Source organism: Triticum dicoccoides, chromosome 1B, assembly GCF_002162155.2.
Source record: "Triticum dicoccoides isolate Atlit2015 ecotype Zavitan chromosome 1B, WEW_v2.0, whole genome shotgun sequence".
Classification (NCBI taxonomy): domain Eukaryota; kingdom Viridiplantae; phylum Streptophyta; class Magnoliopsida; order Poales; family Poaceae; genus Triticum; species Triticum dicoccoides.
In genome coordinates, this window is record NC_041381.1 from 607,041,749 (window position 1) to 607,062,416 (window position 20,668).

A 20,668-nucleotide genomic window follows, 5' to 3' on the forward strand; every position below is an offset into this window, starting at 1 on the left:
AAAACTTGGCAAGAGTTAATAAAAAATAGTATAACTTAAACCAAGATTTTTGGAGGTTTAAGAGGAATTATTCTGGGCCCTTGATTTAAATCAATATGTATTTGAATTGGGAGTATATTGCTAGATATATAAATATAATCCCAAATTTCCTGAAACTCTGTATGTAGACTTGGAAGGGTCCATAGTTAATACATACAAAATTTCAGAGGGTTTGGAATTTGTTTGGATCACCAAATAAATCCCAAACATATTGTATAAAAGAAAACAGAAAAAAATAAAAGAAAGAGAAGAGAGACTAAGGCTAGTCATAGTGGGGGTGTAATTTAGACTAGTTTATCTTCCTAGTGCAAATATCATAGAAGTAGTATCATAAATGGTTGCATTTATTAGTTTGCAGACTCATTTTGCTTTGGGCCGACGTTATATTACGACATATTATGTTATCATAAATACATCTCTTCTCATTGACTACCTGTCATATAAGCAAATTTGTCTTGAGATGCGATATGTTACTAGCTAAGTTAGTTCAACTATGGCCAGACAAGTGCACGTATAGCTAGTCAAGGATGTCTCGGTTGAGTATTCCCACCAGATAGATGGTTTCAGACGAGGAGAAAACGAAAAGCAGATGCTGACAAAGGTGTGAACGGATCAAATGCGATTGGATAATAGTAAAACATGCTCCTAGATGAATATGAGATACGTATACCAAAGGGACATGAATGTACATAGCAGAAATGGATATAAAATCAGAATGTGCATCATGCATATTCACATATGAAATGACATACTTTTTTTTTGCGGGGAATATGAAATGAAATACTTAACAGAACACATTAACCATCACACCAAACAAAAACTGATCTCCATAGAAGGCAAACTTCAACATTATTCACGCGCTCAAACTTGAATGGTGAACAGGCAAAACATCACAATTCATTCCTACAAGTCACAGGCTATATAGCCAGCAGCTAGGCTAACTCAAATCCTTGGCTGGCTTCTCTTACAAATCGTATGTTCCCCTAAGGGCTTCCCGGAGGCTGTGTAAAATGGTGCACACAAATGCACAATCTATATAGTCAGGGAACTCAAAACTATCGTTTTCTCTACAAAATGTATGTTTCTCCTGAGGCCGTTCCACAGACTGGAAACTAATACCAATCACTTAGACTCTTCAGTTTCATCTAAAAATATCAGATGATGCATGAGATAGTTAGTTCAAAACTAATATTTGGTAAATTTACTCTTACAAAAATTCCTGATTGTTACTTAAGAGGATTTTTCAAACACATTTTCTGCAAATCAGTTTGAAGAACAAAACATGCCTAACATGAGTGCTGCCCATATATTATAGATATTAAAAATATAATACTCTATTAACATTGAAGTTGATCATTTCACTCAAGAAAATTAATTATTGTCACCATAAGGCTTTTTTATAGCTATTTTAATGTACGGAATAAATATGCTTCATTATAGAACTTAGCCTTCGAAATAGTTGAATACCAAGTGTATTGGTTGGTTATGGTGGATCCTATCCATAATTATTGCAATTTGGAAGTCAGTATAGCAAATGTATGATCAAAGTGTATTCAAGTGTATATACATGTGGAATGCAAAAAGTCTATCATGAGAAGGACACATATATCATGCAAAGCTGTATGTGTCAATGAGATTATCTAACACTATGCTTTCGCACCCCAGCATTGATAAGGACCATTCAGGTTCTAAACAGACAAAGATGACTGAGAAGCATTAAGATGACCAGGGACAATTTGGATCTACCAGATGATACGATAGACCAAAAATAATAATAACCACGGCCGTCCACATAGACTAAACTATCTCCACAGCTGATCATGAATGGGAAATAAAAAGAAGGCAGCAATTTTTTTTTCATACTGGTGAAATCTCTAATAGCTAAACTCGGAATAAATTATATTAAAATTTCCTAAAAGGTGGATGAAGCGTATGACTCTTCTTTTAATATATAAAATTCATGTATAAAGATCGTGTACAAGGCACACATGCCATCAGGTAAAAAGAACATATATATCAGTGTTGATGTTCTAACTGTATGAGAAGCACACATGTTAAAAATAAGTTGGGCAGCCACACCTAATTTCAAATTTGTGATAAGGGGTTTAGCTGGTAAATGCTACAACATGGACACCATCAGAAAAGGATAAACTATGATAAGATTTTGTGAGTATACTGTGTACACAGATGGACACTTTACTGTAAGCTAAGTATGAGCAAAAGCCCTTTGATACATGACATGCCACAAATCCAGTACCATAAATACAATAACCCAAATGAGATGGGTGGATGAAAAAGAACACGCCCTTTAGATCAGGTTACATACCTCCCACTGAGACTTAGTCAAGCACACACGAGACCTTATAGACTTGATATGAGCCCAGGCTGCCTTAGGAGTCATTTTCTTGTACCTAATCTGCATGTTACATTCAGTTAATAAGTTGCAAGATATAAACGTAAACACGAAAAAGAACACACTATCGTTGCACTTTTGCCATACCAAATAGCACAAAACCACAGTAGTGCTTCGGCCCCTTCCAGCCTTACAGTGGACCTAAGTGCTATTACCGTGCAGTGCATTACCTGGGGAAATGAAGAAATTGTTAAGGAAATAAAAGCCAACCATTCGGGGCAAGAAAATCAAAGGAAAGTTGCAGGTTTGGAATGAAAAGCCTTAGTTTTTTCTACCCTTGGACTGCTCGCTTCACAGGAAAATGCTAAAGAAATTGAGAATAAACCATGCCTTAGAGAACTCATTTAAGAGGATTCAAAAGAGTAGTAAGAGTAGTATCTACCATGTTATACTCTGCTCCAGTAACAAAGGTTTTACATCTATGCTACGAACGCCCCTCATTCCTTCGTTCCTTTATTTTGTAGTCCTATAGTCTCATACTGTAAGCAACCCCATTCCTATACATTTTTCTGGCACGTGTTTTCTCCACCTGCAAACCGAACGGGGCCTAAACTAAATACCTAATTAAGATGGATTATGACATGTAGCCATGATTTGCTAAGTTATCTTTCCCCATCCAGCAGTGGCGTATTAATCAATTCATTTTATTATCTTTTTACGGGACAAGAATGGAAGGTACTTACCGTGCATAAAATCCAAAGCTTCACATATATTCTCTTGAGAAGGTGCAAAAGCATAGTCCGTTGTGGGGATATGAAGGTGTCGGATGCCATGATCCTGAAAATTTATTCAGAACAAAAGGTAAGTCCATGTCTGCTTGTGCCAAAAAGTTGGGCTGATTGCATAATCTGCAACAAGATAAGTACTCTCTCCGTTCCTAAATACTCCCTCCGCCAGGAATTACTTGTCATCAAAATGGATGAAAATGGATGTATTTACAACTAAAATACATCTAGATACATCCATCTCAATGACAAGTATTTCCGGACAGAGGGAGTATACGTCTTTGTAGGGATTCCACTAGGTGGACTACATACGAAGCAAAATGAATAAATCTATACTTAAAATGCATCTATATACATCCATATGTAGTTCATAGTGGAGTCTCTACAAAAACTTATATTTAGGAACGGAGGGAGTAATAATCTTCATAATGACTAGTTGCTCACATACACTCGAAGTATTTGGCAGATTATGACATACTCAAATGCAACATACACAACTACAACATTCCAGCAGTTTAGTCCAAATGTTGCTCTTAGTCACAAAATGGGTAAGTAGATTAAAAATGACAGCAAAGTGGTAAGTAGTTACAATGTCACCTAACGTGTAAAAGCAAAATGGTAGAACAACCATCAACGAACCGTTTACTTCAATTAGAAGCGCAATATTAAGTATACTTGTTCAAAGAAATAGACAAATAAGAATTTAAGTATTGAACTCATTATGGTCACCTGATATAGTTGTTTTTGGAACAAATATCTCAAATGGTTCATTCAAAGTAACGACTCCTCGTACTCCTTGCTCCTTCAAACGGGATACATGATAGCAGAAGGGAACAGCACCTAGCAAAACACACTAAGCAGAAAGAAATTAGACCAACACTAAATGCCTCTTGTAAGCAGTTAAATTATTTTTATGGAACCTCATCAGAGGGTGGGAAGCTCCCACATTGCACTAAAGAATATAAGAGAATTGGTCCAGATTATAAGAAAAACAGGACCCCAAAACCACACATGACATGTTTTTTTACAGCAAAAACCAATCCCCGCAGCCATACTACCTAGCTAGACTAGGTTTTGGAGAGGCGCCGAAGAAATCATACACGCAACACTAGGCAGCATACCCACCGCGACCTGGCGCCGGAGAGAGAAGCCAAAACACGCCATGATGCCTCTCTACAAAAACATGGCACGTCTCTCTTGCACTTAACATGCCACAAAATGGAGTTATTTATCCAAAACCATCACACTTGGGGCTAGGGTAACCAGTCGGTACCACATTTAAGCCATGTCACAAAAAACCACCAACTCTGGGACTAATTGGTAACGCGGAGCACTGACGGGCCGTTTTAGCCGCGGAAACAGCAAATCCGACAGGTCGGGCCCACATGTCGGGTCGACGTGGCGTGCTTGTGTGGACAATTTGCTGAGTTGGACGAGGGCCCCACCTGTCAATGACTAGAGTGTTTATCTTTTTTTCACATTTTCTTTTTATTCCTCTCTTCAGTTTTCTCATGGGCATTTCAACAAACACGCTATGTGCGTGTCTTCACCGGCGCCACCACCAGGCGAGGCCGTGCGGCGGCGAACTGGGAACGGGCGCGCGAGGCAGCTGCGGTAAGGAGAAACTCGGCCGACGCCCATGGTGATCTTCTCTGGGGACGCCGATGGCGGACTCGCGGCCGCGGACGGACATGCCTTCCACGGCGCGCGGCCAGGGCCTCCCTGCGCACCGCCGCCGGCAGCCCGGCACAGTAGCTCCAGCGTCGTCGGCGCGTGCTTCATCATTGCGACCACGAGGCCCAACGCTGCAACCGCCTCCATTAGCCTGAGCCCGAGCAGGATCTCTCGTGTAGGAGAAGCCTAGGGGCGGCCCGATGCTTCTGGTTTGCCGCCACCTCGCCGCCAGCTCGCGCCGCCAGCTCGCCGCCATCTCGCGCCGCCCTCAATGCTCGATGCAGCGCACGCATGCGTTCGTCCAGGGAGACATCTAGTCATGGGAGTAGGTACGAGGTCCAGCGCGACGGCTCAACATGGATTTTAGGTGGCTGGGGCGGCTGGGCAGCTCGCCGGTGGTGGTGTATCTCACCGGGGTTGGGCTCCGGCGGCGGTGCGGGATTAGACAGTGGTGGGGGTTGGTGTACTGGAGGGAGAGAGGGGAAGAAGAGAGAGCCCGACAGGTGGAGCCTTGTGCCACCTCAGCGAATTATCCACATAGGCACGCCACGCCAGCCCGACAGGTGGGTCCGACCTGTCGGTTTCGCTGTTTCCGCGGCTAAATCGGCCAGTCAGTGCTCCGCGGTACCGATTAGTCCCAGAGTTGGTGGTTTTTTGTGACACGGCTCAAATGTACCGACTGGTTACCCTAGCCTCAAGTGTGGTGGTTTTGGGTAAATAACTCCACAAAATGCATCGTACCAATATATACGCATGCCACATAATGCATTTAGTGATCCATCTTCCAATGTATACGTATACCTCCAAACACTCAATTGAAGATAACACATGAATAACAGTTAAAGTTAAGCGATTGTATTCATGTATGTAGACAACATCAAGGTTTGGTATTGGACAACTGCAAAGCCCGATTGCTTTTGGGAAACAAATGTTCAGAGATGGAGCGGTTATGGCGTCTATGTTAACAGTGACATGACTAATGTTAGGCGTGGCAACCTTAGGCTACAAACCAAACATACCCTCATTGCCTAGGATAGGGAAACTGATCAGAAAAGGCAATAAGGGAGGAATTGGGTGAAGTGCATCTCAATTCTCATGAGACAGGCTTGGAGGCTGATTATACCTGGCCATGGGCCAGGCTTGGGCCGGGCCTTAAAAAGCCCACGGCAGAAAACTAAGGCCCAGGCCCTCCCAAGCCCTACCATCGGGCCTACTTTTCAAGCCCAAGCCGGCCCATCTGGTAAAAAGCCCTGAAAAGCCCTTAGGGCTTAGGGCCGTGGTGGCCAGGCCTCTTCCTTAAAATGCCAATATGCCAAGCCCAAGGCCATCCAGGCCCTGTTGGTGGGCTCAAAACTCAGGCCCAAGCCCAGTCCATGGGCAAACCCATCGGGCCTAGGCCCTGGATTTTAGGGCGGGCCTGGATGGGCCGACAGGGCCGGGCCGGAGATGGCCAGGACTAAGGCTGATGAACTGCACCACAATTCGAGAAAGAAGAACTCGGTTACCTCGTCGACGCGATCCCACCAGTGAAACGATGGCTGGATCTTGTTCCTGGCGACGTTGTAGGCTAGGGTAGGGTAGAGCGCAATCCTCGCGCCGACGCCGACGAGCTTCCGCTACATGAAGCTGAGCCACCCGCCGCCGCCACGGAAACCCAAGGACCCGCCATGGCCTCGGCCCCGTCCCCGTAGCTCCTCCTCCCGCCGCGCCTCGTCCCAGTCCTCATCATCAAGCTCATCCTCCACCGCCGCCTCGCCGCTGCCGCCGAGGCCACTCGCCTCCCCGCCGTGGCCCAATGCCGCTCCATGCGGCGCCTCGTCCAGCCGCGCTTCGCCGCCGCGGCCCTCCCTCTCCCACGCCACCCACAACTCCTCCTCCTCCTCCACCGCCACCTGCTCGTCGCTGCGGCCGCGGTCGCCGTGGCCTGATGCCCCTCCGTGCAGCGCCTCGTCGAGCCACGCCTCGCCGCCGCGGTCCTCCCCCTCCTCCTCCTCGGAGAAGGTCTCGTGAATCTTCATCTGGCTTTGGTTGATTCTGAGGAAGGGGGGAAGGCTCTTGGGAGAAAGAAGCCAAGAAACCAACGCGCCTCCCGCTCTGCAATTTTTCGGTTGCGAACAAGGGGAGGCGACGAGAAAACAGCTCCGTCTCGCTCAGCGCTCAAGTCAATTTATGGTCAACTAGTAGTCTAGTGCTCCATCTGACTTGAGTGGGATTTTGGAAGGCCAAACTCCCCTCCAAAATCAAAATCTTCCTTTGGCAAGTGCCCAGAAATAGGATTCCAAGTGGGGATTAAGTTAAAAAACGTAACGGGCCCGGCGATGGCAAATGCGTGTGGTATGGAGAGGATGAATCATGTGACCATATTATTTTCCAATGCATCATCGTCGCTTGGTTTGTCTGGGGTGCTCGTGTTAAGGACAGCTACCGGGTGTACTTGGAACCTGATCAAGTTTTAGGAAGTTTATCGTCTTATGAGAGGCATGAATGGGCAGGACCGTAACTTGGCATGGGTTGGCTTTGCGGTATTAGGTTGGACGTTATGGACTACCTGTAATAAAGCCCTTATGGAAGGGAAATGTTTTCGTCCCCCAGCTAACTTAATATATAAACTGGTGATCTTTCTGCAGCTTTGGAAGCTTTTGGCAAGAACAAGGGAGCGAGGAAGGGTGGAGCTCCTCGCCAGCAGCCTGCGTGCAAGGTGCGCTGAACTTTGTCGCGTCGACAGGAACACAGTCGGGGCTAGGATATCACCTGCCATTTCGGGATCATAGGGCGTTGAGGAGTTTTGTGCACTGTGCGGCGACTGTGGGTCTTTCTTTGCCTTGTATCGAACTCCATTTTTCTTTTATGCTTGCCACGTGTTTCGTCTTGAACTTGTAAGGGCCTCATTTTAAGGTTGGGCATGTGCCTCTGTTCTGAAAAAAGGTAGTCTAGTACTCTTACATTTCGTCCAATCACTAAATTCTTTCTAAGCCCTTTCGAGGCTCATCAAATCGGGACGGACCATTTTGACCTCCAAAATCTTACAAATCGGTCCAAAATTCAGTTAGCATCCGCGCATTTGACAATCCCCCATTGTTCCCGTGCCAAACCTCGGATTCTCTGTCATGAACGTCACCGCCCTCGTTTTTGAACCTGTCCAACATTTTCGTAAGAAAACACTGGTTCATGGGAAAACCAACTTTTACGAAGAGTTTTTTATGGGAGCTGTTGGATAATGTCATTGTCTTGCTTTGCTAGTGGACATCCCTGTATCACAACACCGAGAGAAATTCATTCACGATGATGCATTGTTGGTACAAGTTGAATGTGCAAAGTAAGCGGGGCAATATTTCCCCTCTTCAAGACTGCCAACACTAAAGCAAGTGATGAAGGTGGTGATCCAACTGATGGAGCAAAAAGGGGACTTAAAGTGACCACACGTGTGGCTAAGTCGAGTGGAGGCAAATGGGAGAAGAAGTGAGAAGGGGAAGCAACCAAGATGGTGAAGAAGTTCGAGCACATCATGACAAGAAATGAGGCATGTGCCAAGCATAATGAGATCAAGGAGGAAAATAAGACGGAGATGTTTAGCTTGTTCATGAAAACCTAGAGAAGAAAATTGAGCTGAGAAGAGGAGGCTTTAGATGAAGCAATCATGCGAGGAGCAAAATATGTCGAAAGTGAAGGAGAATGACTTGGATCTCGATGTAGCCAAGTTTGTTCATGACTTGTTTAATGTCATGTATGCACGCTTTGCACAGAAGGAGAGGGAAAAGAGGCAAAAAAATAAAGGCATTGGGTTTGGGCAGACGGTTCTTTTGTTTTTGGGTTCGATGGATGTAAAAAGGTTGTTGGACATTCGATGCTTTTTGCCAGTAGTTGCATTTTTGCAATTATTTAAATGTATGGTCAAATTGTTATTTATCTATATAATTTGATAAAAAGAAAAGGCCGGACAAATAAGGAAAAATAAGGGACATGGTTGGATAGCTTTCGGCCGGTCAGATGTCTGCATACACATGTGGAGGTGTCAATGGACATTTGATGAGGTACATTTGATGATCTGCCGTACGTGAAATGATTTTCCCCTGAAAAGATAAATCCATTACAACCAAACATTGGCTTTGGTTGTCACTCAAAATTGGGCGCCTCTTTTTTTCACGGTGCGGTTCTCTATCCCCTCTTACAATGAAACATTTTTGCATCCATCTCGAGCTTCTTCGGTTGCATTTCCGCCTTTGTCTCGAGGATTTTATTTTGTATCTTGATGTAGGCCTTCATATACTCTTCTTTATCTTGTCGGCGCTTCTCTTCTCTTGTTTTCTTTTGGGTCATCATACCTTGCAAAGTTTCTTGCAAGGCAAATGTCGCCGCATCACGCTTCTCCTCCATTTTGGAATTGGTCTTTCTCCGCGGTCGCTTCTCTCCTTCACCATGGTCCTAGACGCCCTACGCCCATCCATTCTTTTTGAAGGCGGCATATTGCTCCTTGAACTTCTTCGTCATCTTTTATGATCATCCAACAATGGGTGGGCCGGTGGGGGTGAACGGCTTGTTCCCATGTTGGGTTTTAAAAGCTTCCAAAGCTTGGAATGCCTACAAATGAATAAACAAATGTAAATTCACATGCACAATGGACATGCAAGCATCAAACAAGGAAACGGAAATGAGGATATAGGAGTTGTATACCATGTCTTTGATATTGAGACCACTCACGGGACGGCCGTCGATGCTCTCAAGGGTGGCATAAAAATTGTTGCACTCTTGTTGGATGATCCCCCACCTCTTTGAGATGGACACCGACCATGCTTGCTCTCAAACTTGTTATGGTGGGAACTTCTTGCGTTCATAGAATTGGGAGTGAACTCTCAACCAAAAGGTTGATCCTATTTGCTCGGCGCTGATCTTGGGATCTGTTGGGGAACGCAGTATTTCAAAATCTTTCCTACGATCACGCAAGATCTATCTAGGTGATGCATAGCAACGAGCGGGGAGAGTGTGTCCACGTACCCTCGTAGACCGAAAGCGGAAGCGTTAAGTAACACGGTTGATGTAGTCGAATGTTTTCGCGGTCCAACCGACCAAGTACCGAACGAACGACACCTCCGTGATCTGCACATGTTCAGCTCAGTGACGTCCCTCGAACTCTAGATCCAGCTGAAGCCAAGGGAGAGTTCCGTCAGCACGACGGCGTGGTGACGGTGATTATGAAGTTACCGGTGCAGGGCTTTGCCTAAGCACAACGACGATATGGCCGAGGTGGAAAACTATGGATGGGGGCACCGCACATGGCTAAGAAATCAACTTGTGTATCTATGGGGTGCCCCCTGCCCCCGTATATAAAGGAGCAAGGGGGAGGCAGGCCGGCCCTCATAGGGCGCGCCCAAGGGGGGAATCCTACTCCAAGTAGGAGTTGGACCCCCCCTTTCCTAGTCCAACTAGGAGAAGAAGGAAGGAGAGGGGAAAGAGAAGGAAGGAGGGGGCGCCGTCCCTCCCCCTAGTCCAATTCAGACTAGGCCCATGGGGGGGTGCGCGGCCAGCCCCTGGCTGCCCCTCTCTCTCTCCCCTAGGCCCAGTAAGGCCCATTACTTCTCCGATGGTTCCGATAACCCTTCCGGCACTCCGATATTTATCCGGTGACCCCCGAACTCATCCGGTGTCCGAACAACATCGTCCAATATATCATTCTTTATGTCTCGACCATTTTGAGACTCCTCGTCATGTCCGTGATCATATCCGGGACTCCAAACAACCTTCGATAAACCAAAACACATAAACTCATAATACCGATTGTCATCGAACGTTAAGCGTGCGGACCCTACGGGTTTGAGAACTATGTAGACATGACCGAGACACTTTTCCGGTCAACAACCAATAGCGGAACCTGGGTGCTCATATTGGTTCCTACATATTCTACGAAGATCTTTACCGGTCAAACCGCATAACAACATACGTTGTTCCCTTTGTCATCAGTATGTTACTTGCCCGAGATTCGATCGTCGGTATCATCATACCTAGTTCAATCTCGTTACCGGAAAGTCTCTTTACTCGTTCCGTAATGCATCATCCAGTGACTAACTCATTAGTCACATTGCTTGCAAGGCTTATAGTGATGTGCATTACCGAGAGGTCCTAGAGATACCTCTCCGAAACACGGAGTGACAAATCCTAATCTCGATCTATGGCAACCCAACAAACACCATCGGAGACACCTTTAGAGCATCTTTATAATCACCCAGTTACATTGTGACGTTTGATAGCACACTAAGTGTTCCTCCGGTATTCGGGAGTTGCATAATCTCATAGTCATAGGAACATGTATAAGTCATGAAGAAAGAAATAGCGATAAACTAAACGATCATAGTGCTAAGCTAACGGATGGGTCCTGTCCATCACATCATTCTCTAATGATGTGATCCCGTTCATCAAATGACAACACATGTCTATGGCTAGGAAACTTAACCATCTTTCATTAACGAGCTAGTCAAGTAGTGCTATGTGTGATCAGGTACAACGCACAAGCCACGGAGCCGAGAGCTGAAGAAGAAGAGATTGCGTCAACTCTTTGGATAGCCCGGAACTTCCGGCTAGAGCCCAAAACTTCCAGCCCCCGGAACCGCCGGCCAACCCGGAGCTTCCGTCCTGCAACGACCCCAACTAGCCCGGGCGTGCCAACTCTCTGGTTAGCCCGGAACCTCCAGTGCCTGGAACTTCCGGCCCCGCCCGTAACTTCCGGCCCTGCCTGCGCGCAGTGACTTGGGCCGAGGCTCGTGTACCCTTTCGCCCCCGAGACTATATATACTCTTCTCCTACCTATGTTTTAGGGTTAGCGTTATGATAGCTCATATGTGAGATAGAGCCTCGCTCATCCATATGGATCTACTCCTCGAGAGAGACGGCGGCCCCTCTTCGGAGAAGATCCACGTTGGATTCAAGACCTCCTCATGGAGAAGACCCTCTTCATGACCTCCTCACGGAGAAGAACCGGTTACCCTATGTATCTTCCCTTGTTGGATTTGGATCGTGAATCTCTTTGTGTTTTGAGGATCTAGCACATGTGCGACCATACCTTGTTGGTTTGAGTGATTCTCTCGTGTTTCCCCTCATTTTCCCCTCGTGTTCTTTATGTTCTTCACGGGATCCGCTCCTTTCGTGAAAGATCGAGCATCTAGGGTTCTACCCTACATCATCTTGGTATCATGAGCCACGTTGATCACGATTTCGGAGCCCCCTTCTTTGTTTTCTAGCCTAATTTTGTTGTGATTCGTCCCAACTTTGAAAATCCCCACAAAAAATAGCCCTCCCTAAATTTTTGTGATTTGTTGGTGTGATGAAGTTTTGTTGGATTTGATCCGTGGATTTTGTGTGCGACATGTAGATCTAGTTTCCGCACCCTTCCTTTACCCTAAATTGTTTACTTTCCCCCTCGGATTTGGGTTTTCCCCGGAGTTTTTTCCGCCAAATCCACAATCCCCAAATTCTCTGTTTGTGGCAGAATCGCGACCCCCGGAAATTCCGGCCCCGCTCGGACCTTCTGGCCACCGGACCTTCCGGCCCCACCCCAGAACTTCTGGACCCCGGATCTTCCAGCCTAGACATAAAGTTCATGCATCTTCGACGACTTCCGCTACTTCGACAACTCCGACTATGGTGCAGCGGCATCTTCGCCAACGTACTGAAGACCGTGCACTATGACACCAACTACAATCACATCCTTTTGACACTCTCAACCGTAAGCAAGAACGGTAACCTCGACAACATCTCATGTATTTCTTGCCATTGCATTGATATCCCCCCATAACCTTCCTTTTTGCGCTGCTTGCCCATCGAGACTAGCCTTTGAGTATTGCCGGCAACATCACTTGTGCACATTAGTGATCATACTTCCCATAGCATACATACCATATCATAGTGGTGCATATCTTGGTATCATCTCTTGTGTCACAAGGTTGTCATCACATATACACAATTGCTATCTTGGTTCGTGAAGTTTTGCATGAGAAAAGAGCTCAAAAGAGAAAGAGCCAAACAAGCTTTTAAGCAAAAGAGAAAGATAAGCAAAGAGCTTATAAGCAAGAACTATAGCATCATACTACTTAAGATTGTCATACTCGATCATCTTGGATCATATCACCGGAATACCATACATATAGCATACTTGGGATAGAGGTTGTTGCATTTTTGCTTAGTAGGTTGTGCACAAGTTTCGTATCCTCCTATTGTGCAATCGTGCTAGCGTCTCTCTAGTGTTGTGCAACAAGAGCATTTTCGTGGATTCCACATTTTGGCTCATCCTTTGGTTGCATGACCCCATATACCTATTTGCATGTGTGTTTTCGTGTACCATATCTTGCTATTGGTCTACTTGTTGCATTTGCAAATTTGTGAATCTTTTCCAAGATTATTGAGTCTCACTAATGATTGCATCAATTTTGTGCCACCATCCTAACCGAGCTCCACCATAAGCTTTTACTTGTGTAGGTGTGAGAACTGACAAGACTTGGTGCCAATTGTGCTATTTCCTTGTTACACATTTGAGTGATCATTGACCCATCTTCAACATCGGTCAAGGTACATTTGGTATAAGTTCTTCTCTTTCTCCCACTCACATATTTGCTTGGAATGATGGATAGGCCAAGTACTTCTACCAACCCACTCTTCATTGAGCAAGACGACGACATGTCCTCCTACATCACAAAGAGCCACCTCTTTGGTGCACAACAAGCTTTGCATCAAGAGCAACAAGCAAAGAATGAATGCATCGACAACCTCGCCACCGACTTGCGACTCACCGAGCAACGTACAAGAGACTACTTCGACAATAAGCTCTACGACCACAAACAAGAGAATGACGCAAGAATGGACGAGATTCATGCTTTGTTACTCAACCGCTCTTCGACCATTTCGTCCTACTCAAGACGGAGCCGCTCGAGTTGACACTCCGACGAGAACATCTCCGGTTCAAGTACTCTGATATCGAACACTCTTCATCGTGTCGCGCGTCAAGATCTTCAAGCAAACCACAATCCTCTACACGACAACAACTCTCAAGAGCAAGTTCGAGCGCAAGAATATTGGCACCGCCAAAACCAAGCTAGTTTCATGCAAGCACAAGAACAACAATGCCAATGTCAACAAGAAGAGGAAGAGCGAGCGCGACAACACCAAGATGCACAAGATGCCAAGGCACAACATCAAGAACAACAACTACGCGAAGCTCAAGCACTTGAGGCGCAGCAAGCCCTCCGAGATTCAAGTCGAGCCGTAGCCACGCACAACCGGCAAGCTCGTGACCAACAAGAAGCGCTTCGCAATGAAGTTCAAGAGCGACTCTATCAAGCTCGCGTGCATTGTCAAGTTCCTCAAGCTCGCGACCAAGTTCCTCAAGCTCCTCCCCAAGCTCGACAAGATCATCAAGTTCACCAAGAGGAAGAAGACAATGGAAATCCTCCAAGACAAGAGCAATCTGATCTTGACAACCCTCCACGTCATGGACGTCATCATCCCCGACCCCAACACAATGAAGAGCAACAATACGGCAAGCTAAAGTTCACCATGCCCAAGTTTTCTGGAAGCAATGATCCTGAAGAGTACCTTTCATGGGCATTGAAGGTTGACAAAATCTTCCGCTTGCACCACTATGAAGAAGAGAAGAAGATCGCGATGGCATCCCTCGAGTTTCAAGATTACGTCCACATTTGTTGGGAACAAGTCCTTGAGTGCCATGAGGAAAGAGGTGAACCACCCATCACAACTTGGGCGCAAATGAAGGATGTCATGAGAGCATGTTTCGTGCCAACCCACTACAACCACGACCTTTTCAAGAAACTTCAACTCCTCAAGCAAGGAACCAAGAGTGTTGAAGAATACTACAAGGAAATGGAGATTGCGATGATAGGAGACAATGTCATGGAAGATGATGAGCAAACTATGGCACGTTTCTTGAATGGACTCAATCATCCTATCAAGAAGATCGCCGACTTCCAACCATACTCGAACCTCATCGAGCTCGTGCATCAAGCTACCAAAGTGGAGCGACAAGTGCAAGATGACTTCAAATATGCCAAGTTCTCTTCCAAGGCATTCAGCTACAACAATCAAGCTACAACGACTCCAACACCCTCTAACTCAACCAAGCCTTCTACAAGCAATGGTGACAAGTCAAGCTACAAGAAAACTTTGACACCTTCAAGTCGTCCTCCTACTACAAGCAACTTCAAGCCGAGAGCTTCGTCATCTACTCCGACCGATGAGACCATCAAGACAAGTTCCTTCAAATGTTTCACATGCGACGGCCGAGGACACAAGTCCTATGAGTGTACCAACAAGCGCACCATGATCCTCAACGACGATGGAACCTATGAATCCATGAGTGACGAGGAGATGGAAGCCCTTGAGCAAGTGGCCATGCACCGGCAAGTGAATGAATATGAAGATGATCAAGTCTTTTGGGACGAGGATTCGAGCCCGCTCTCATTGTCTCCAAGGTCTTGACTCTTCAACATCAACAAGATGAAGACAAAGATGCCATATCTTCCACTCCAAGGTTGGCATCAATGGAAGGTCCGTCAAGGTCATCATCGATGGAGGGAGTTGTCATAACTTGGCAAGTGAAGAATTATGCTTCAAGCTTCAATTGGTCAAGACGAAGCACCCACACCCTTATACGTCCATTTTGCAGCATGCTTTTATATCAATATTTATTGCATCATGGGTTGTTATTACACATTATATCTCAATACTTATGTCTATTCTCTCTTATTTTACAAGGTTTACCATGAAGAGGGGGAATGCCGGCAGCTGGAATTCTGGCTGGAAAGGGAGCAAACGTTGGAAACCTATTCTACACAACTCCAAAATTCCTGAAACTCCACAAAACAACTTTTTGGATTTATTAAGAATTTATGAGCGAAAGAAATAGGCCAGGGGGCCCACACCCTGTCCAGGAGACAGGGGGCGCCCCCCTGTAGGGCGTGGCCCCTATCTCCTTGGCCCCCTGGCGGGCCTCCGGCATCCATCTTCTGCTATATCATCACCCTTCCCCTGGAAAAAATCGTTGGTAAGCTTACAGGACGAAACTCCGTCCCCACGAGGCGAAACCTTGGCGGAATCAATCTAGGGCTCTGGCGAAGCTGTTCTGCCGGGGACACTTCCCTCCGGGAGGGGGAAATCATCACCAACGATCCTCTCATCAAGAGGGGGACAATCTCCATCAACATCTTCACCAGCACCATCTCCTCTCCAAACCCTAGTTCATCTCTTGTATCCAATCTTGTATCAAAACCACAAATTGGTACCTGTGGGTTGCTAGTAGTGTTGATTACTCCTTGTAGTTGATACTAATTGGTTTACTTGGTGGAAGATTATATGTTCAGATCCTTTATGCATATTATTAATCCTCTGATTATGAACATGAATATGCTTTGTGAGTAGTTACGTTTGTTCCTGAGGACATGGGTGAAGTCTTGCTATTAGTAGTCATGTGAATTTGGTATTTGCTCGATATTTTGATGACATGTATGTTGTCTTTCCTCTAGTGGTGTTATGTGAACGTCGACTACATGACACTTCACCATTATTTGGGCCTAGAGGAAGGCATAGAGAAGTAATAAGTAGATGATGGGTTGCTAGAGTGACAGAAGCTTAAACCCTAGTTTATGCGTTGCTTCGTTAGGGGTTGATATGGACCATATGTTTAATGCTGTGGTTAGGTTTACCTTAATACTCCTTTTTGTAGTTGCGGATGCTTGCAATAGGGGTTAATCATAAGTGGGATGCTTGTCCAAGTTAGGGCAGTACCCAAGTGTCGGTCCACCCACATATCAAATTATCAAAGTACCGAACGCAAATCTTACGAACATGATGAAACTAGCTTGATGATAATTCCCAATGTGTCCTCGGGAGCTCCTTTCTCATTATAGAATTTGTCCAGGATTATCCTTTGCTACATAAAGGATTGGGCCACATTGCTGCATTTTATTTACTTTATTTACTTTTTGCTCGTTACTATTTATCTTATCAAAAAACTATCTATCACCTACTATTTCAGTGCTTGCAGAGAAAACCTTATTGAAAACCGCTTATCATTTCCTTCTGCTCCTCATTGGGTTCGACACTCTTACTTATCAAAAGGACTACGATAGATCCCCTACACTTGTGGGTCATCATGACTCTTTTCTGGCGCCGTTGCCGGGGAGTGTAGCGCTTTTGGTGAGTGGAACTTGGTAAGGAAACATTTATATAGTGTGCTGAAATTTTCTGTTACTTGTCACTGTGGAAATTAATCCTTTAAGGGGCTTGTTTGGGGTATCTTCACCCCAACCAGAAGAGCAAAGAGATGCTCCTCAACCTACTGAACTTTATGAAAATATTCACTTTGAGATTCCTTCGGGCATGATAGAAAAACTGCTAGCTAATCCTTTTGCAGGAGATGGAACATTGCATCCCGACTTACACCTTATCTTTGTGGATGAAGTTTGTGGATTATATAAGCTTGCAGGTATCCCCGATGATGTTGTAAAAAGGAAGGTCTTCCCTTTATCTTTGAAGGGAGATGCAATGACATGGTATAGGCTATGTGATGATACAAGATTTTGGAATTATAAGCGACTGAAGTTGGAATTTCACCAGAAGTTCTATCCTATGCATCTTGTTCATCGTGATCGTAATTACATATATAATTTCTGGCCTCGCGAAGGAGAAAGCATCGCTCAAGCTTGGGGGAGGCTTAAGTCAATGTTATATTCATGCCCCAATCATGAGCTCTCTCGGGAAATGATTATTCAAATTTTTTATGCTCGGCTTTCTCTTGATAATCGCAACTTGCTCGATACTTCCTGTGCTGGTTCATATATGCTGAAGACTATTGATTTCAAATGGGACTTATTGGAAAGAATTAAATGGAACTCTGAAGATTGGGGTTCCGACGATGGTAAGGAGTCAGGTATGACACCTAAGTTTGATTGTGTTAAATCTTTTATGGATACTGATGCTTTCCATGGATTTAGCTCTAAGTATGGACTTGACTCTGAGATAGTAGCTACTTTTTGTGAAACTTTTGCTACTCACGTTGATCTCCCTAAAGAGAAGTGGTTTAAATATAATCCTCCTATTGAAGTGAAAGTAGTTGCACCTATTACAGTCGAAGAAAAGACTATTACATATAGTGATCCCATTGTTCCTACTGCGTATGTTGAAAAACCTCCTTTTCCTGTTAGGATAAAAGATCATGTTAAAGCTTCGACTGTTGTTTGTAAGAGTAATACTAGGACCTATACACCTCCTGAGCAAATTAATGTTGAACCTGGTATTGCTATGATTAAAGATCTCTTGGATGAGGACTTAGATGGGCATGTTATCCCTTTCTTGGGTGAAACTGCTAATATTGCTAGACCCGATACTAAGACACGTAGATCTGTTGTAGGCACGCCTGTTATTTCTGTTAAAATATGAGATCATTGTTATCATGGCTTATGTGATATGGGTGCTAGTGCTAATGCGATACCTTATGATCTTTATAAAGAAATTATGCACGATATTGCACCTGTTGAATTAGAAGATATATATGTTACTATTAAGCTTGCTAATAGGGACACCATTAAACCTATTGGGATTGTTAGAGATGTTGAAGTCTTGTGTGGGAAGATTAAATACCCTGCTGATTTTCTTGTTCTTGGTTCCGCACAAGATGATTTTTGTCCCATTATTTTTGGTAGACCCTTCTTGAATACTGCTAGTGCTAAGATTGATTGTGAAAAGAATATTGTCACTGTTGGCATAGATGGTACGTCTCATGAGTTTAATTTCGCTAAGTTTAGTAGACAACCTCGTGAAAGGGAACCACCTAGTAAGGATGAAATTATTGGTCTTGCTTGCATTGCTGTTCCTCCAACTGATCCGTTAGAACAATATTTGTTAGACCATGAAAACGATATGTTTATGAAGGAAAGGGAAGAAATAGATGAAGTGTTCCTTAAACAAGAACCTATGCTAAAACATAACCTACCCGTTGAAATTCTTGGGGATCCCCCTCCACCCAAGGGTGATCCCGTGTTCGAACTCAAACCATTACATGATAATCTTAAGTATGCTTATCTTGATGAAAAAGAAATATATCCTGTTATTATTAGTGCTAACCTTTCAGAGAAAAAGAAGAAAGATTATTGAAAACTCTGAAGAAGCACCGAGCTGCTATTGGATATACTCTGGACGATCTTAAGGGCATTAGTCCCACATTATGTCAACACAAAATTTCAGTGGAGAAAGATGCCAAACCAGTTAGAGATCCTCAAAGACGATTAAATCCTAAAATGAAGGAAGTGGGAAGAAAGGATATTCTAAAACTCCTTGAGGCAGGTAGGTATTACCGTTGTTCCTAATGATAAAGATGAATTGATCCCGCAAAGAATTATTACAGGCTATAGGATGGTAATTGATTTCTGTAAGTTAAATAAAGCTACTAAGAAAGATCATTACCCTTTACCTTTTATTGATCAAATGCTAGAAAGGCTATCCAAACACACACATTTTTGCTTTCTAGATGGTTATTCTGGCTTCTCTCAAATACCTGTGTCAGCGGGAGATCAATCAAAAACCACTTTTACTTGCCCTTTTGGTAACTTTGCTTATAGACGTATGCCTTTTGGTTTATGTAATGCACCTGCTACCTTTCAAAGATGCATGATGGCTATATTTTCTGATTTTTGTGAAAAGATTTGTGAGGTATTCATGGATGACTTCTCTGTCTACGGATCCTCTTTTGATGATTGTTTGAGCAACCTTGATCGAGGTTTGTAGAGATGCGAAGACACTAGTCTCGTCCTGAATTGGGAAAAGTGTCACTTTATGGTTAATGAAGGCATTGTCTTGGGACACAAGATCTCCGAGAGAGGTATTGAAGTTGATAAAGCCAAAGTTGATGCTATTGAAAAGATGCCATGTCCCAAGGACATAAAAGGTATAAGAAGTTTCCTTGGTCATGCCGGCTTTTATAGGAGGTTCATTAAGGACTTTTCTAAAATCACTAGGCCTCTGACTAATTTATTGCAAAAAGATATTCCTTTTGTCTTTGATGATGATTGTGTAGAAGCATTTGAAACACTTAAGAAAGCCTTGATCACTGAACCTATTGTTCAGCCACCTGATTGGAATTTACCTTTTGAAATTATGTGCGATGCTAGTGATTATGCTGTAGGTGCTGTTTTAGGGCAAAGAGTCGATAAGAAGTTGAATGTTACCCAGTATGCTAGTAAGACTCTTGATACTGCCCAGAGAAATTATGCCACTACTGAAAAAGAGTTCTTAGCAGTTGTGTTTGCATGTGATAAGTTTAGGCCTTATATTGTTGATTCCAAAGTTACTATTCCACTGATCATGCTGCTATTAAATATCTTATGGAAAAGAAAGATGCTAAGCCTAGACTCATTAGATGGGTTCTCTTGCTCCAAGAATTTGATTTGCATATTATTGATAGAAAGGGAGCTGAGAACCCCGTTGCAGACAACTTGTCTAGGTTAGAGAATGTTCTTGATGACCCACTGCCTATTAATGATAGTTTTCCTGATGAACAATTAGCGGTTGTCAATGCTTCTCGTACTGCTCCTTGGTATGCTGATTATGCTAATTACATTGTTGCTAAATATATACCGCCTAGTTTCACATACCAGCAAAAGAAAAAGTTCTTTTATGATTTAAGACATTACTTCCGGGATGATCCACACCTTTATAAAGAAGGAGTAGATGGTATTATTAGACGTTGTGTGCCTGAGCATGAACAGGAACAAATCCTATGCAAGTGTCACTCTGAATCTTATGGAGGACACCACGCTGGAGATAG

At 44.2% G+C, this 20,668-nt stretch overlaps 1 pseudogene; it reads right to left on the reverse strand.

Annotated features, from left to right (window-relative positions):
* Positions 1 to 2,055: 2,055 nt before the first annotated feature.
* Positions 2,056 to 6,869, reverse strand: LOC119350687 (annotated as a pseudogene).
* Between the last annotated feature and the right edge of the window lie 13,799 nt (positions 6,870 to 20,668).